This window comes from Ictidomys tridecemlineatus, chromosome 1 (assembly GCF_052094955.1).
Source record: "Ictidomys tridecemlineatus isolate mIctTri1 chromosome 1, mIctTri1.hap1, whole genome shotgun sequence".
NCBI classification, from domain to species: Eukaryota; Metazoa; Chordata; class Mammalia; order Rodentia; family Sciuridae; genus Ictidomys; species Ictidomys tridecemlineatus.
In genome coordinates this window covers 36,033,675-36,049,947 of record NC_135477.1, presented here as the reverse complement: position 1 = coordinate 36,049,947, position 16,273 = coordinate 36,033,675, and the positions used below count along the sequence as shown (strand labels likewise).

Genomic DNA, 16,273 nt, shown 5'->3' with positions numbered 1-16,273 from the left:
AGACAACCCAACACAACCTCAATTGGTCCCTAATAAGAAGTCTTCTATCTATCTTCAAAAAGAAGCAAGTGGGATTGGGGCTGTAGATCAGTGGTATTGCACTTGCCTAACACGTACAAGCCCCTGGGTTCTTCCCCAGCACCACAAAAAAGAAACAGAAGAGGTAAAAATGTGCTCCCATAAAGAGAGTTTATTCTTTCCCCTCTATGAAAGCTTTACCATGCTACTGTCTTTCAAGAAGCAGCTCAGACATGTTCTCTATAAAGTCTTCCCAACCCTCACCTCCCCACAGTGACTGCATGCTTTCCCCTGCCTTTTAATATGGAAAGTATTTACCTGTCTCTTATGCTAATTATAACTGCTAGTCAGTCATAGAATGTTCTATATTCCAAATCAGGCTGAAAGCTTCTTCAGAGGCAGATTCTGTGTCTGTAAACCCCTTACTGCCACCAGCACAGAAAAAGAGGTGCTCGAAATGTGGTAGAAGTATAATAAACTAATAAGTTTATTAAATAATTAATTAATGACAGGCAACTTTGTACTCGGCTACGCAACTCATCCCCCTTATCAATACAGAAAAAGGCAGCAGGATGAGAATTTGATGGGACAAAGTGGTGGGTGAATGAAGATAAAAATCAATTTCCATGGGTACCCAGCAGCCATCAGAAATTATGACTTAATGTGTTTAACAGAGACCACCTTTAAATAGGACACTGGTAGTTAATAACACTTTTAGCATCCTTTGATGTACAGCAAATTTAAAACAGACACAGAGAGAATCTTTGTGTTCAAAATCTCTCAATGCCTTCAACTGTGGATTTGGTTTTTCTCAGTTAAATTACATTACTTAAATGGGTGAATTTTTATATATATTTACAGGGAACTCATAAACTCAATAACTTCTGATTCAATAATTTCTAAAAGCAAAGCAATTGGTTAGGTGAGGAATGCAAAAAACAAACCCAAATGCTGCACTGAATCACTGAATGCTGTAGTTGCTGCTTCTTTTTGTTTGTTTGTTTGTTTTGGCTGTATACGATGAAAAGATTGCCAAGTTCATTTTGATAAGCATTTGTTAAAAACAACAAACATGCCTGAGCTTGCAAACCATGCCATTTTGAAGAAAATGCAAATGAGAGAATTAAAGAACATTGAAAACTGAAATGTCTAATGAAACAATCACAGTAACAGATTTACCAATAAGTCATTGTACTGCCTAAGAATTCAGAGACGAGAGGGGGACAAAATGTAAAGTGAGACAAAATAAAAATGAAATGCCACCTTCATAAATAAATAAAAAACCAGTTACATTCTGCAAGCTAATGCAATTACTGTCTCCAATAGTAACATGGTAGCACTCACACTTTTGAGAAAACTAATCCTCCTATGCTTCATTAGTCTTAAAGTCACCAAGACTCCAAAGGAACATATTTTAAACAGCCGAAGGTGAGCACTGCTATTCATATATAGTAGCAAGTCAGTTTGTCAAAGTCAAAGCAACTTCTGCTGAGTTGTTTGTTTTGTTTTTGTTTTTACTTCCCATGTTTAATCAACAGAATCATGGGATTGGGAGGAAGGCAAATTGGAACATTTGTGTTCATTTCCCTGCTTTAAGCGAAACTGCAATTCTCTTTTATCTGCCTAACAAAATTCTGGAAAAATTCTAATGAATGAATTATGACATGAGCTCCACAGGATCAAAGTTCTTTGTTTTGTTCACTGACACATCCCAAATGTCCAGAAGAATATTGTGCACATAGTAAGCACTCAATAAATATGCTACTTAATTTGAATTAAATTTTAAAATGTGAAAAATATGCAGTGTAATGCAATTCTAAAATATGAGAAAAGTCAGTTTTATTTTTTAATTGATTTTTTAAAATGTAGATGGACTCAATATCTTTATTTTATTTTTTAAAATATTTTTATGTGGTGCTGAGGATTAAACCCAGTGCCTCACATGTGTGAGGCAAGCGCTCTACCACTGAGTTACAGCTCCAGCACCAATTCCTTGAAATTTTAAACCACAACTTCTGTTATAGGTCATGGTATTAATCATAACAAATAAATGGTCCTCCTATAAGCCACTTTTCTCAAGTCAGCTCTAACACCATAAATCATGTCTTTATCTCTAAACAAACATCACCATCCAGAGTACAGAATCAGAAGAAACTCCAAGGACAGATTGGTGTAGACTTTCATCTATTTTGATTACTTTTCTTCCTATGGGATTCACCTGGGCTATATTTGCATATTCATCTTCATAAAGAAGAATTGAAAATATTACTTAAAATTAAGGATGCCTATTTTTCTTTCAATTATGCTACAAAGGCAGTTTGACTAAATCAACCTCTCTTATCTATTTCAGAATTCTACCAGGTTTTTTTAAAAAGATAAATAAAAAGCAAGGAGAGGAAATGATATGAGGTGATTCTAGTCATATCATTTTTGTTCAAACGCGTGCAGGCAATATGCCTGGAAAACAGAACTAGGAGGAAACAAGAAGGCCCAGATTCAAGTGCTGGTTTTCCCTCTATCTTAACATGACTTTAGCCTATCCTGGAGATCTGGATCTGAGTGTCCTGGGCTGTGAAACATGAAGGTTTGATTCTAGTAGATGATGGTCTGTGAAATCCTTGATTGCTAAGATCCAGTGATTATAAGTGATCAAGCCAGATCACTAAGTAACTCTTTTCCATCTTTCATTCCTTCAACAGACACAGGTTGGACACCTTAGGAGAGTTAGACACCATTAGCTGTAACCTGCCATGATATTGGCAGGGAGACAAATTATGCGAGGGGTAGGGAGGGCTGTCGGATTTTAAAAGCGAGGGAGCTCAGACACCTTGGAAACAAATGTTTCTTCATTTGGCAGGCCTGAAGATCTTCCTGGCTGAGAGACTGGAGCTCCCAGACCTCAGCAAAGAATCAGGTAGGGGAAAGAAACTAAAGACAGACCCTTCAAAATGGAAGGGTTTGGTATAGAATGCTGAGCTGTGAGTTCTCATTGCAAAGTATCACCGATTTTTTTTTCCTCCCCAGATAGGAAGCAACTGGAGAAACTACGTTTAATCCTTTGAAAAATTTGAAGGCCAGTATATTTTTAAGACACCACAAAAAGTAAATAAACATTGTTTCAGGGCTGGATGGTTAAAAATTGCAGAGAACACTGAATGCAGGAGAAAACCGTTCTCTTTTGTATCGGGAAGTCTGCATTTGGAAACCGCGGGATATGGAGACCAAAGGCTCTCCGTCTCCAGTCACCTGTCCAGAAATTACGCCAAAGCGCGACGGGGCACAGACGGAAAGAATGGGCACGTGTCTCGGTCCTAACCCAACAAGCGTACCGAGTGACCCAAGTTGGGGTCGGAGACTCACGGCGCGCGCTGGGTACTGGATAGCATAGACAGAATGGAGCGTCCCGGTCCTCCGCCAGCTCCAAACTCATCCCTATCGCCCCACTGTCCCGCCACCCAGGAACCCTGTCTCGAAGGATGCCCGTGTCACCTGAGCCACCTCGCCCTTGGCACAGCCCACTCTGTCGGAAGAGCGAAGAGGGTGAGCGCAGCAGGGAGCTTCCCGGCCCGGTTCTAGGGATCCGGGGACCAAGTCGCTCTTAAGACCCAGTCTGGGACATCCTGGTGGGGCCAGATTGCAGAGTCCCTCAAACCATGCAGATGGCCCCACTCCCTACCCGATCTCCTGCCGCGCCGCCCGCAGCCCGGTCCCGCTGCGGCCTCACCTCGCGGGGACCGCTGCAGCCTTGGCGGTGGAGCGCCGACATGCCCCTAGGGCGCACCCGCGCGTCCCTGAGTGGTGGCCTCTTCCCTAGCCTCAGGCACCGCGGTCCGCGCTTCCGAGGGGCAGGGAGCCGACAGGGCGGAGGCTGCGGCGAGACTGAGGCCCCGGGCCCTGAGGGCAGCACCCGGGGAGGAGTGCGGCGCGGAGAAAATCCCACTGCTCAGCGCCCAGAACGCACTGCCTGGTTCACACCCGCCAGCTCCGCTGGGAACTGTGCCGGGCGGGCAAAAGGGATTTATCACTGGGATCCGCTCTCTGTGCTGGGGCTCCGCCAAGGGTGAGGGGCGCGGGGGAGGAGGGACGCCTCGTGGTTATGTAATGCATCAGCTCGAGCTGTGTCCCGAGCCAGCTCGCTCCAGGACTACCCGACTCTCCCTGGAACAACCGTGAGAGCCCCTGACCTAAACAAGCCAAGGGGGCTCAGTATTTTCAAAATGAACTTTTCCCCGAGGGGTCAAAGAGCAAGATCAGGAAAAAGGCACAAGTACTCTTAGGTGTCTCTGGTGGTGATCTGGCTCCTGCTAACCATTTCACAGCACAGAAAACTAATGCGCCAGAGCTTTAGTTAACAGCGTCGAACGGACCTACATTCAACTCTGCTAACAAGCCCATAACTTCCGGCGGTCCATTTATCTGAGCCTCAGTTTGCTCATCTGTACATTCATCTGCACAATGAAGGAAAGTAATAGCTCCAACTTCACTTGGTTGCTGAGAGTGAGATGCAGGGGCCCAGTACATAACATGCCCCCAGTAAATGTTGACTTAAAACCTAAAGTAGTCGTTCTAGGAGGTACTCCACATAGGCAGGTTTTAGGCTAACCTTTCCGTAAAACGCTCTTCTTATCAGAAGCAAACCCACTGAACTGATAAGTTCTGATTCCAACTTATTGGGGTCAGCATTCCCGCTACTCATAGTGACCCACTGACCAACAACACCTGAGAGCTTGTTAAAAATGCAGGCTATCAGGCCCACCACAAATCTTCTAAATCAGAATCTGCATTTTAACAAGATTCCTTAGAGGCTCAGATGTACATCGAAGTTCCTAAATAAATTTGACTTTTCTCGAAGAAGGGAAATAGAAAGTCACTGATACTAGCACTGTTTGCCACTTAGGGTTTTTTGTTTGTTGTTCCTGCACTGGAGATTGAGCTCAGGGCTTGGTTCATGCTAAGCGAGCACTCTGCCACTGAGCCACATCTCCAGCCCCACTTGGGATGTTTTCAGATTAGTGAAGTTCTTTCTCATTTTTCCTTCTGGTCATTTTACCTTTTCCCCTCCCCTCTCTTTCTTGCCCTTTAATTATAAATCTGAATTTAAGTCCTATTTTTCATTTGCAAAAACCTCTAAGCTAAATCTAAGCGAGGGCTAGTGAACATATGTTTAAAATACACATAAGAAGGAAGGAATACAGCTAGTGAAAGAATTCATTAGCATTGAAAATGAAACTCTAAAACAGGGCAGACTTGAGCCCTGAACTCCCAGTTGTCAAGGTCTTTAGGTTAAAGCCTGGAATACCTTTGCATTTCATAAAATATCTTCTCTCAGTTAAATAATGTAGGACACCGGTTTTGTTTTATTTTGAGGATAGAAGGAAAACTCACTGGTTTCCTTCTCAGTCACCATTTGCAGGGCCTCAAACAAAGCCCAAAGCAAATATTTTGCTTCTTCCATTAAGTGCTGTGTGGTTGTTATTTTATTCTGAGAGTGTTCAGATTTGTTTTGCCTAACTCTGTCTCTGACAGAGTCTCATCCTTTAAGAGTTTGATAATTGTGTGTGGGGGCGGGTGATGATGATGATGGGGAGGAGGAGGAGGAGGAAGATAGAGAAGAAGAACAGAATAGTGTAAAGGAGATAGGCAGAGCCTGATATAGAAAGTTCACTTCCTGTGGGGTCCTCCACATAAATAGCTGTCAAAATAGCTGCTGCTGTGGATATGGGCAGAGAAAAGGAATGGCCTTTCTCTTAGGTTGGAGGACTGGAGGAACTGGGAAGGAGAGAGGAAAGCCCTTAAGCTCACACTCTGGGAGAAAAGTAAAGGTAGAACCCTAGAATCTAACCAGGCAGGAAGAGAGATGCAGTATCTGTTCTAAATAGCACTGTCCAATAGAGCTTTCTGTGATGAAAATATTTTCATAGTCCAACAGAGCTCTGAAATGTGGCTCTTTACTTTTACATTTTAATTAAATAATTAAATTGTAATTGGGTGGGAATTTTTTTTTTTTTTTTTGGCTTTTATTTGTTTATTGGTTGGTTGGTTGGTACGGGAGACTGAACCCAAGGGCTTCACCACTAAGCCACATCCTCAGCCCTTTTTAATTTTTTAATTTTGAGACAGGTTCTCACTAAGTAGCTCAGGGCCTCCCTAAGTTGCTGAGGCTGGCTTTGAACTTGTGAACCTCCTGCCTTAGCCTCCCAACAGTTAGGATTATAAGCAGGTGCCACTGCACCAAGCTTTAAATTCAGTTTGTGTGTGTGTGTGTGTGTGTGTGTGTGTGTGTGTATGTGTGTATATATTTTATTTGCTTGTTTTTAATGCTATTTGGCTGCACTAGCCACATTTCAAAGTGCTTCATACCAATGTGTGGCTAGTATCTACTGTACTGGGCAGCCCATAAACCATTTCTGGCCAATGATGCTTACAGGCCAGGATTTTGGTAAGGAAGTGAGTACAGATAAGGAGATTTTTTAAGACCTAGTGATTTGTTCAAAGGCCAACAGTGGAATAATAATTAAATCTGAACCACTGAGCCCTTGTGAGAGTTCACATGAGATAATCCAAAGAATGTACTTAACGCAATGCCCTGAACATAGTAAATATGTTATAGTTATTAAACCATCCTATTACTTAATGGTCTTTCTAAATTAAAAAAAAAAAAGTTGAGGGTGATAAAGATTATTTGTTTGGTCCAGCTTTAGTTCTTAACCTCTCTACGTCTTCTGTGTACTTCCCTACAAAAATCTAGTGTTATCAAAATGTATTGGTAAGTCAGGTTAGCAAGACCCCCTTGCGCCATATTTGATGACCCTGGAGATCTGACCAGGTTCCTTATCCTCTATCATTCCCCATGTGATTTCTGATTACTCTGACCTACCTTCAGCTAGAATCCTGTCAGGTCACTTTTACCACAATCTCTTTTACTTTATTTATTTACTTTTGCATTACAAGAATTGTAATGCGGGGCTGGGGATGTGGCTCAAGCGAGTAGCGCGCTCGCCTGGCATGCGTGCGGCCCAGGTTCGATCCCCAGCACCACATACAAAACAAAGATGTTGTGTCCACCGATAACTAAAAAATAAATATTAAAATTCTCTCTCTCTCACTCTCTCTTTAAAAAAAAAAAATTGTAATGCAACACAATCTCCTTTACGCATGATATTTCCTCCAGCCCTTCTCCATCTTTTCCCTTAGCTGTCAATTTCCATGCTGTATTTGGAGTAGAACCCATTCTCTTTTACTGCAGATCCCTCTGCTTGTCAATGGTCCTGAATTGTCATCCTTATCATGGTCTAATAAGTGTCACTGAATCATTTTTTTCTTTAGCAGGGGACATGGTACTATAGTCACATCATTATTTTTTTAATATTTATTTTTTAGTTTTAGGTGGACACAATTCGTTTTGTTTTGTTTTGTTAATTTTTATGTGGTGCTGAGATTCGAACCCAGTGAGCCACAACCCCAGCCCCACATCATTATTAATTAAATAACCTTTTTCTGATGTGATCAGCTGATCTGGCACCTCAGCTACCATTAATAGCTGCACTCCATATCCCTCCCTTCCCTTTTCTCCCTAGAATTGAGTGCTACCTGTATTATTCTAGCCTGGAGGCATAGCATATTTGGTCAAATCCCTACCATTTGCAGGCAATAAATAACAAGTATCTTAACTAAAATCCTATTGTACCATCGGTGCAATTAATTTTCAGATGAGATTCTGAGAAGCATTCACCTTAGGGTACATGCATTATGGAAGGAATTGTTTGCTCTTGTTATTTGGTCAGCAGAGAAAGAGAGAGAGAAAAAATAAATAAAAAGAACATTGGGGCCTGGGGATGTGGCTCAAGCGGTAGCGCCCTCACCTGGCATGTGTGCGGCCCGGGTTCGATCCTCAGCACCACATACAAACAGCGATGTTGTGTCCGCCGAGAACTAAAAAATAAATATTAAAAAAAAAAAAGAACATTGGCTCCAGATAAGGAGAATTTGGAGTGTTTACATCAGAATGAAGGCTACCAAAAGGTTGGAGGTTGGGATGGAAGCTTAAGGCTTTTGCCTAAATGGAATTAGAAATTTCATTTTTAAGACTAATAAGGATTTTAAGAATAACTACAAGCAGCCTAAGTAAGGCGTAAGTATTTTATTCTGTCAGCTACACAAACTAGGGCAATACATAGACATAGTGAAACTCTTATCTGGATATCAAGAAACATAGATTTCTGAATAACTGTCCTCTTGGACTACTGTTCATCTGACTTCTTTACATCTTGGCCTCTGGACACCTTTCGTATCCACTCTCTTGACTGTTTTCTTTGACTTCCTTTTTTACTACTTCACTTATCAGCATTTTCTTAGAAGTCAGTGCCTATTTCTTGACTCTATTTATTATTTGTTGATTTATTTTTGGTGGTGCTGGGATCAAACCCAGAGCCTCGTACATGTCAGGCAAGTGCTCTTCCACTGAGCCACATCCGCAGCCCCTGCTCTCCTTTCTGGATACATATCTCAATTCCCCTTCTCATGACTGCTGTCAGCAACACTGCATTTCCAGTTCTGACCTCCCTCTGAACTCCACTTCTTGTCACCAGACACCCAGTGGATGTTTCCACTTGCATTCTCCCCCCCCACCCCCACAACATCACTTCAAATTTTAAAATGTCAGGAACTGAAGTTATCACAGCCTTGTTCTCTTAGCTCCTCAGTAACTCAAGTTTCTCCTTTCCAACCTCACTGTCTTGATCTCTGATGCTAAAATTCTCCATCTGTGATGACTTAAGTCATGGAATCATTTCAATCCATTTTTCTTCTTCCTGGAGTCATGGTATAACTGAAAGATGTTGACTTTACGATCAGAGGACCAAAATAAAAATCTTTCTACCACTTTTTAGCAGTATGAGCCTAGGAAATTTCTTAAGGTCTGACCCTCAGATTTCTCATCCACAAAATGAGGCCATTATTATCATTCCAAAAACATTGATTGAGCAGCAACTTATCCCAACCTCTGTACCAATTAGGTTACTGTCAATCTCTGAACTGCTGATACTTTGGACTTGGTGATTCCTTTACTGTGAGGCTGCCCTGTACATTGTAGAACATTCCACAGCATCCCTGGTCTCTCTCTACCTATTAAATTCCAATAGTAACCCCATCATCAAGACAATCAAAATTGTCTTCTGACACTGCTAAATGTCCCTATGGGGTGAGCGCAAAACTGGAGGAGGACATAGTGCCTTCTCTGAGTGCTTCAGGGATAAACCCAGAGATGACAAAGGGAAAAGTGGCTGAAGCTTGACCTGGACCACCACTGGAAGGACATGGATGTTGTTTTAGTCAGCTTTTGTGCTGATAAGAACAACTTTAGAGGAGGAAATGTTTATTTGAGGTCTCAGGCTATAGACAGCTGGCTCCATTCCCCCTGGTTCAAGGTGAGACTGAACATCATGGCAGAGGAGTGTAGAAGAGGGAATTGGCTCACATAATGATCAGAAAGCAGAGACACCATTCACCAGATACAAACACCCCCCAAAGCCACACCCCCAGTGACCCACCTCCTCCAGTCAGACCTACCTAAGGCCAGTCACCACTCAGTTAATCCCAACAGGGATTAATTCACTGATTGGATTAAGGGTCTCATAGCCCAATCATTTCTCCTCTAAACCTTCTTGCATTGTCTCAGAAAAGAGCTTTTGGGGGGAACCTCACATCCAAACCATAACAGAGGTCCACTACTGGTTCATAAAGCTCCTATCAAGGTGAGGTGTTCTCTGAAAAATCACAGGTGAAAGAACATTTTTTTTGGAAAATGAAATTTAGATTGTCTTATTTTGAATTACTATTTGTTAGAAAATACTATTCTTTAATTTAAACATCACTACGCTTCTTATATTACATTTTCTTAACAGTTTTATCTCCCCGTCTATTGATAGGGCTCTGCAGTCTCAGATTCCCTCATGCATGGAGCATTAGAACAGCCAGGGTTCCATTACTTTAGTTTCTCCCTGCCCATCTCCACAACTAACCTTCCTGACACTATTTGTGCCCGGAATTCTTTCTACCAGAAACTCTGGTGGTTCCTATTTCCCATATTTACTTCACCGAAATGAAAATAATTTTCTGGTTGGCTTCTTTCATCCAGCCTTCTTTATTACCATGCTCCTGGACACTAACCATCACCCTTTGTTCACAGCCTTCTTATTTCATGAAATCACAGTGCCTAGGTTTTACCCACATTCTTTCCCATGTCTGCATGGCCTCTCCTTTCCCTCTCTTCTGCCTGTAGAGATCTGACAACATCCTTCAAGGTCAAATTCCAATCTCAACTTCTATTGGTGTCTGTAACTTGTTTTGAAAGGCATCAAAAGTATAAGATGATTAATGGGTAGAGAGAGATGGATAGCTGTGTAATAAATCAAATTTACTAAAATATTGACCTAGAATCTAGGAAAAATATAGAGATATTCGTGGTGGGATTCTTCCAATTTTTTCTATTTCAAACTTTCATAAGAAAATAAAAAAATAGTAAAACTAAAGAAATAAGAAAATGAAAAATAAGTATCCCAATTTTCCCACAAAGCTCCACCCCCCATAAATCTAGCCATAGTCATCAAGAACCCAAGTTTTGGCATCAGATCTGGGTTTAAGGCTCAGCTCTATCTCTTGCTAGCCGGGTGTCCTTGAGTAAGTTACACAACAACTCAGAACTTGAGTTAGTGCATTTATTTCCCTTCTTCATAAGACCTTGGTGAAGGTTCAATAGGATTTTAAACTTGAAAAGTGCTTAGCACAGTCATTGAAGCATAGCATTTAATAAATGTTACTTGAAAATACAAAATCCCTCCCTTGAACACATAGAGAATAAACTATTTGATGACAGGAATCTTCTGACCCATTTACCACTCCCGAAGGCCCACAGAATAGAAATGTAATAAATCTTTGCAGAATGAGTGAATGCCAGTTATGTGTCACCTTTATTGATCACCACTGTTGTTCTTCTCTAATAGATCCATTCACTTAGTGTTTATGAAGCATTTATCATGAACAAAGCCAGCAACCACTGGCAGAACCCACATGTAACCCAATACTTCATCCCTGACATCAATAGTGTCCTAGCTGGGTGCTGCTGTGCAGTTTAAAGTGCTCTCTGGGCCATCTAAAACCCTTCTGAGGATATGTCTAGAATAGGAATAAATGTGCGGAGAATGAGAGATGAAGAAAATTTACTCATCTAGTCCTCCTGTCACCAGAGCAGTTCTAGTAGAAGGGGACCTTGATTCGAGACAAGGGAGGTCCTTATCATATGTGATAGAAAAGAATTTCGGCGTGTGCCAGTCAGAGATAAAGACAAATTTATCAAAGAAAGCAGATGTACATTCAAGAGAGATTGCAGGTTGTCACAAGGGAGAGACATTTTGATGGTAAAGCAAGCAACACATATTCAAGGGAGAATGGACCATCTTCAGAGAGAGAGACCGCAAGCCATTGGTTTGGGTGTTGATATTTATATAGAGACAGGAGCAAGGGGCTGGACCAGAGGTGGAGTTAAAGGGTAGTTACTTAATTTTGTGCCAGTTTTCCCTGTGCTTGCTATTACTTGCCCTCCGGTTACTTTTTGCAGGCAAAGGTCAAGGGTGCCAGCCAAGGGCACAGGCTGAGGATAAGTTCTGGGTTGCTCAGAAATGTTTATTTTGCATTTTATAAGTTCCTTAGTGTTTCCTGAATTCCAGCTGCTCATGGGCACTTCTCTTTTGAGACTCAGTCACTTTTTCTATGTCTCCCAAATTCTCTCTCGCTCCAACCAGCTCTGGAATATGAAAAAAGGAAAGTGATAAACTCCCCATGGTCTGACCCACAAACTTTCTGTCCTACCTTTTCTTGATCTCATTGGGTCAGCACATGGGCTTTTTCTTCTCCTCCCCCCTCCTCCTTCCTCCCTCCTCCCTCCTCCTCCTCTTCTTCCTCTTCCTCTTCCTCTTCTTCATTCAATAATATCAGGCTACTTTCTAGTTAATGTATTCAGACTCATCTCTTCTGTCATTTTTTTTCTGGAAATATGTGCTTGGTTTTAGCATTTTGTTTCCCCAAATTTTATTTAAATAAAATTAATTAATTTCTTTAATGTTAAGAGCAATTATTTGGAGGGAGAGTTGTGAGGATATTTTTTGAGTACCTATCATGTCCCAGGCCTTATGTGTTATTTTATTCAACTTGCACAATACGTCTTCTTATGTGTTATTTTATTCAACTTGCACAATACGTCTTTTCCAACTGAGGAAAAAGTGGCTCAGAATGGTTAAAGAATTTGTCCAGTTTCAAACCAGGACTGTCTAATTCTGGGGCGGATTGAGTGTGAAAATAGCTGGGATTCTCCACCATCCCTGTTTTCATTTTCTTTGCAATGTGACTTTGTAGCTCCTCCTAACAGGAAGTGGGGCCCATTTCCACACCCTATAAATTGGATCACTCCTTGTCACTAGTTAGATTCAGTGCAAAGCTAACAACCAACCAGTGTGCTGAAACATCTGGTCTATAGAGGCTCTGTGCACAGTACAATGGCATTTTAAGACATGACTTCTGTCTTCAAGGAATCTATAAGCTAACTGGAAATATAAATAGCCATGTAAATGGGAGTGATTGAATAACAATAAAGGGTTTCAAGAACAACAAAGAATTTCTTACTGAAAGGGTAAAGTTTCCAAGCTGGAAAGCTTGAATGTAAAAGATTAGGTATTATTAAATTCCTCTGTTACACCCAGAACCTGGAATTCCTGAGATAGTTAAAACAATGCCCTACTGGCCATTTAGCCTAGGGCCCTGTGCAGTTTGTCACAGGGCCCGAACAAATCAGTTTGAATGTGTAACCCGCTTAGGAATGACCAATCACCCCCGCCGGACCTGTTCCCGCCAATGAATGTGCCAATCACGTCTCAGAGTTGTTGTTCAATTTTCCCTCACCTCATGATGATTTGTTCTGATGTATGCAAAGCCCACCACCCTCTCCAAAAAGTGTACTTAAGCTCTGCTTGATCTTTGCTCTGGGCTCTGGGCTGCTCTCCCTTCTTGAGTAAGCACGGAGCCCCAGCGCGCTGGAATGGATCCCCAATAAATCCCCTTTTGCCAATTGCATGGAGTAAGTCTCTTGTGTGGTCTCTCCCTCCGACGCTCCGCCGGACCCCTCTTACATTACCATAAGAAAGAGTATTTGATCCTTTCGATAAAGGACATCTACTTTTGCTGGGACAATGAAGAAAAGTAGATTGCTTGGGAGAGAAGTTGGCAAGCCATAGGTGGGGCTCGTGCCCCCTCTTGGAGCATTTGAATAAGCAAGTAGGAAAGTAGTCTTGATTGAGCAAACTGCATACAATAATATTTGCAGTGGAAAAGTTCGAGGTGTATTTGGAAGTGAGTAAATAAGCCATTTCAATGAGAACTGGGAAAATCAATAGGACAAAGAGACTGATTAGATATGGAGTGGAAGAGACTGGGAGAAGCCCCTGTGACTCATAGCCAGGAGGAAGTGGATCATTAACAGCTTGTGAACTATTCAATATTGGACACATGGAACTTGGGGTGGCAATGAAATACCCAGCTAGTACTGGAAATTCAGATCAGGGGCCATGGGGGGAATCTCTGGGCCAGAAAAAAATTAGTGCCTCAGAGGTGAGATGAAGCTAGAGCAGCTGCGCAAGGACTGGCCCTTGGGGAATACCTGCAAGGTCTAGTGAGGGAGATAAGAAAGATACAGGATGGAACAAATACCGCATGGCTTCTGTAAGTATGATAATCACAGAGGGAAGGGCAGGCCGTGCACCAGCAAAAGACCACACAGTCTCATTCTTTCTTCTTCATTTTTTTTTTTTCCTTCACAGGAACCACCAAAATTTTTGTGTTTAATAACAAAGAGCACAACTGACCAAGTTCCAAACCTGGAGGTCAGGAGAGAGAGATCACTCTAAAAACTAATTGCATAGTATGTGGTAAGAATGCACTATAACATAAAAACTTGTTTACACATAGTAGTTAGTTGCAAAAATGTCATTCTGTCTTCTCTTGGCTTGGAAAAAAGGTGTTCCAGTGTAATTAGCAACCTACAACTCTTTTGTGTAGCAGGTATCATGTTTTCACCTTCCAGTTCTTCTACCCCAGCCCAGTGTCAGGAGGTCTGTGATATTTTTTCCACAGATCATCGAGGTGACTGCTCGTACCGTTAATTCTTCCAAATATGTGCTTGTACGTGACCTGAAATTTATCTTGCATCTGCTGCAGGAGTGTCTGCACCACTCTGGTGAAGTCATGTACCATCTTGAGATCAGTCTCGGCCATGTTCTCAGTTCCCAGTTTGGCTACAATGTCTCAGACCATCACCCACACTTCCATTTGTCCACCAACAAAGGCTCTTTCAAGAAAGAATGAGTGATAAGTGTTACAGGGCTGGGCCTTCCAGGAAACTGAAGCAATATGAAGACCTCCCCCCATTAAGCCCCAATTCTTTTGGTCAATCAGAAAGATTTCAGACAGTTCGCTCAGATTAACAGTTTATTAGAAGGGATGGGAAAGGGGTAAAGGGAACACTCTCAAAGGAGAGAGTGGGTCCACTCTGAAGAGGAGAGGGACAATGTGACTCTCCTGTTGAGAGCCACAGTTTAGTCTGAATGAAGCCTGGCATTTTGCTAGAGGGAATGGTTGAAAGGTGACCCTGCTTCGGGAATAGGGTGGCTCCAGGAATAGGGTGGCTCCAGGATTAGGATGGATCCTGCTGGGAATTGGGTGGCTCCAGGATTAGGATGGATCCTGCTGGGAATTGGGTGGCTCCAGGATTAGGATGGATCCTGCTGGGAATAGGGTGGCTCCAGGATTAGGATGGATCCTGCTGGGAATAGGGTGGCTCCACGATTAGGGTGGATCCTGCTAGGAATAGGGCGGCTCCAGGATTAAGGCGGACATCAGGATAACATCAGACTTTCGAGTCCCCACTGCTAAGACAATTTTAGATTACTTTGGCCCATGCTAACTTGTTCTAATTGGATTCTTAAACATAAATTCTTACAAATTTTATGGTTAGGAGGAATTATCCTTGTCTCCCTGAGTTCTGGGATCTGGTCTGTTAAAAAGGCCACAAAAGTTTCCTCCTTCTTCAAGCTAACTTGGGTTCCTCTTATCAACACTATTTGGGGCCTCCATTTCTTCTGCAGGTAACAGGTAGTTTGCAGAGAAATGTGGCATTATCTTGTCCTCTTAAGCAGGTAAATTGCTTCTTCGAAAAGAAAGCATGTGGGGGTCAGCACAGTGGGCTCATTTTATAGAATTATTCCCTTCAACTCATGTTCCCACCTCTTAAATCTGATCTTTTTGAACCCAGAGGTGCTTAACAACTGAGCCACATCCACGGCCTTTTTTTTTTTTTTTTTTTTTTTTTTTGAGACAACTCCTTAAGTTGCTTAAAACCTTACTGTGTTGCTGAAGCTGGCTTTGAACTTGCTATCCTGTTGCCCCAGCCTCCTGAGCTGAATTATAGGGGAGGATGTCTGTGCTTGGAAAGATCAGACCATTTTTGTAAGTCATTTGAAGGGAGGGATGGTGCCCACTGAACCATTCATCTGCTAACAGCAGAAACACAAGTGAAGACCAATTAAACTTGTTTAAAAAAGGGACATAGCCAGCTTTGCTGGGGTTGATTTACCCTTTCTGACTCTCTCTGTTGATCTTCTCAAATGAATTAATTAGCAAGTTTCTACTTCACCTTTATTCATTCAGAAAATGCAAATTGAAGAAAATATTTGATCAGGATAAAGCCAAAGCAAATGAATAAGACATCCAGATAAGTAACACTGGCCAAATCCTCATTACTGTCTATGCTCTAAGTACATCTTGTGTTATCCAAATTACACATACCAGATACCATTGTGTCTGCTTCCTTCCACTGAGACACAAGTTTATGTGTTCATCTTAATTAGTTCTCATGGTTCTAGATAAGACTATGATAACATCACTAAGTTAATAAATCACAATTTATTCAAGCATCTTGAAGAACCAAAGAGCTTCTAGCAATATAAATAATAACTATCATTAATTATATTTTATTCTAATAGAATGTGAAGTGTGGAGAAGCATAACATGACAAAAATGCTAGCTTGTTTTTGTTTCTGCAAACTTTAGAAACAGTAAACTGAATCCCAGTGGCTTTAGAGTGTTTTCCATCCAATTTGAAGTTTTACTTATTTATTTATTATTACTATTATTTTAGGACTGGGAATTGAAC

At 41.7% G+C, this 16,273-nt stretch overlaps 1 protein-coding gene, 1 long non-coding RNA gene and 1 pseudogene across 7 annotated transcripts in view; 1 reads left to right on the top strand and 2 right to left on the bottom strand.

Annotated features, from left to right (window-relative positions):
• Slc16a12 (solute carrier family 16 member 12) overlaps positions 1 to 4,097 on the bottom strand; it is an 81,039-nt gene extending 76,942 nt beyond the window's left edge. For 2 of the 6 annotated variants that reach the window (XM_078038487.1, XM_078038472.1), the window contains exon 1: positions 3,743 to 4,087. The gene's annotated coding sequence lies outside the window, so the exon portion shown is untranslated. Of the gene's footprint in view, positions 1 to 3,694 lie in introns of all 6 variants that reach the window. The other 4 variants (XM_078038506.1, XM_078038481.1, XM_078038502.1 and 1 more) reach the window with 4 other exon arrangements.
• Positions 2,612 to 3,174, top strand: LOC144375075 (uncharacterized). Its single transcript, XR_013434473.1, has 2 exons — positions 2,612 to 2,932; positions 3,043 to 3,174. It is a non-coding gene; the product is annotated as an uncharacterized LOC144375075 (long non-coding RNA).
• Positions 4,098 to 13,359: 9,262 nt separating the features above from the next.
• LOC101970088 (heat shock factor-binding protein 1 pseudogene) lies at positions 13,360 to 14,628 on the bottom strand (annotated as a pseudogene).
• Positions 14,629 to 16,273: the final 1,645 nt, after the last annotated feature.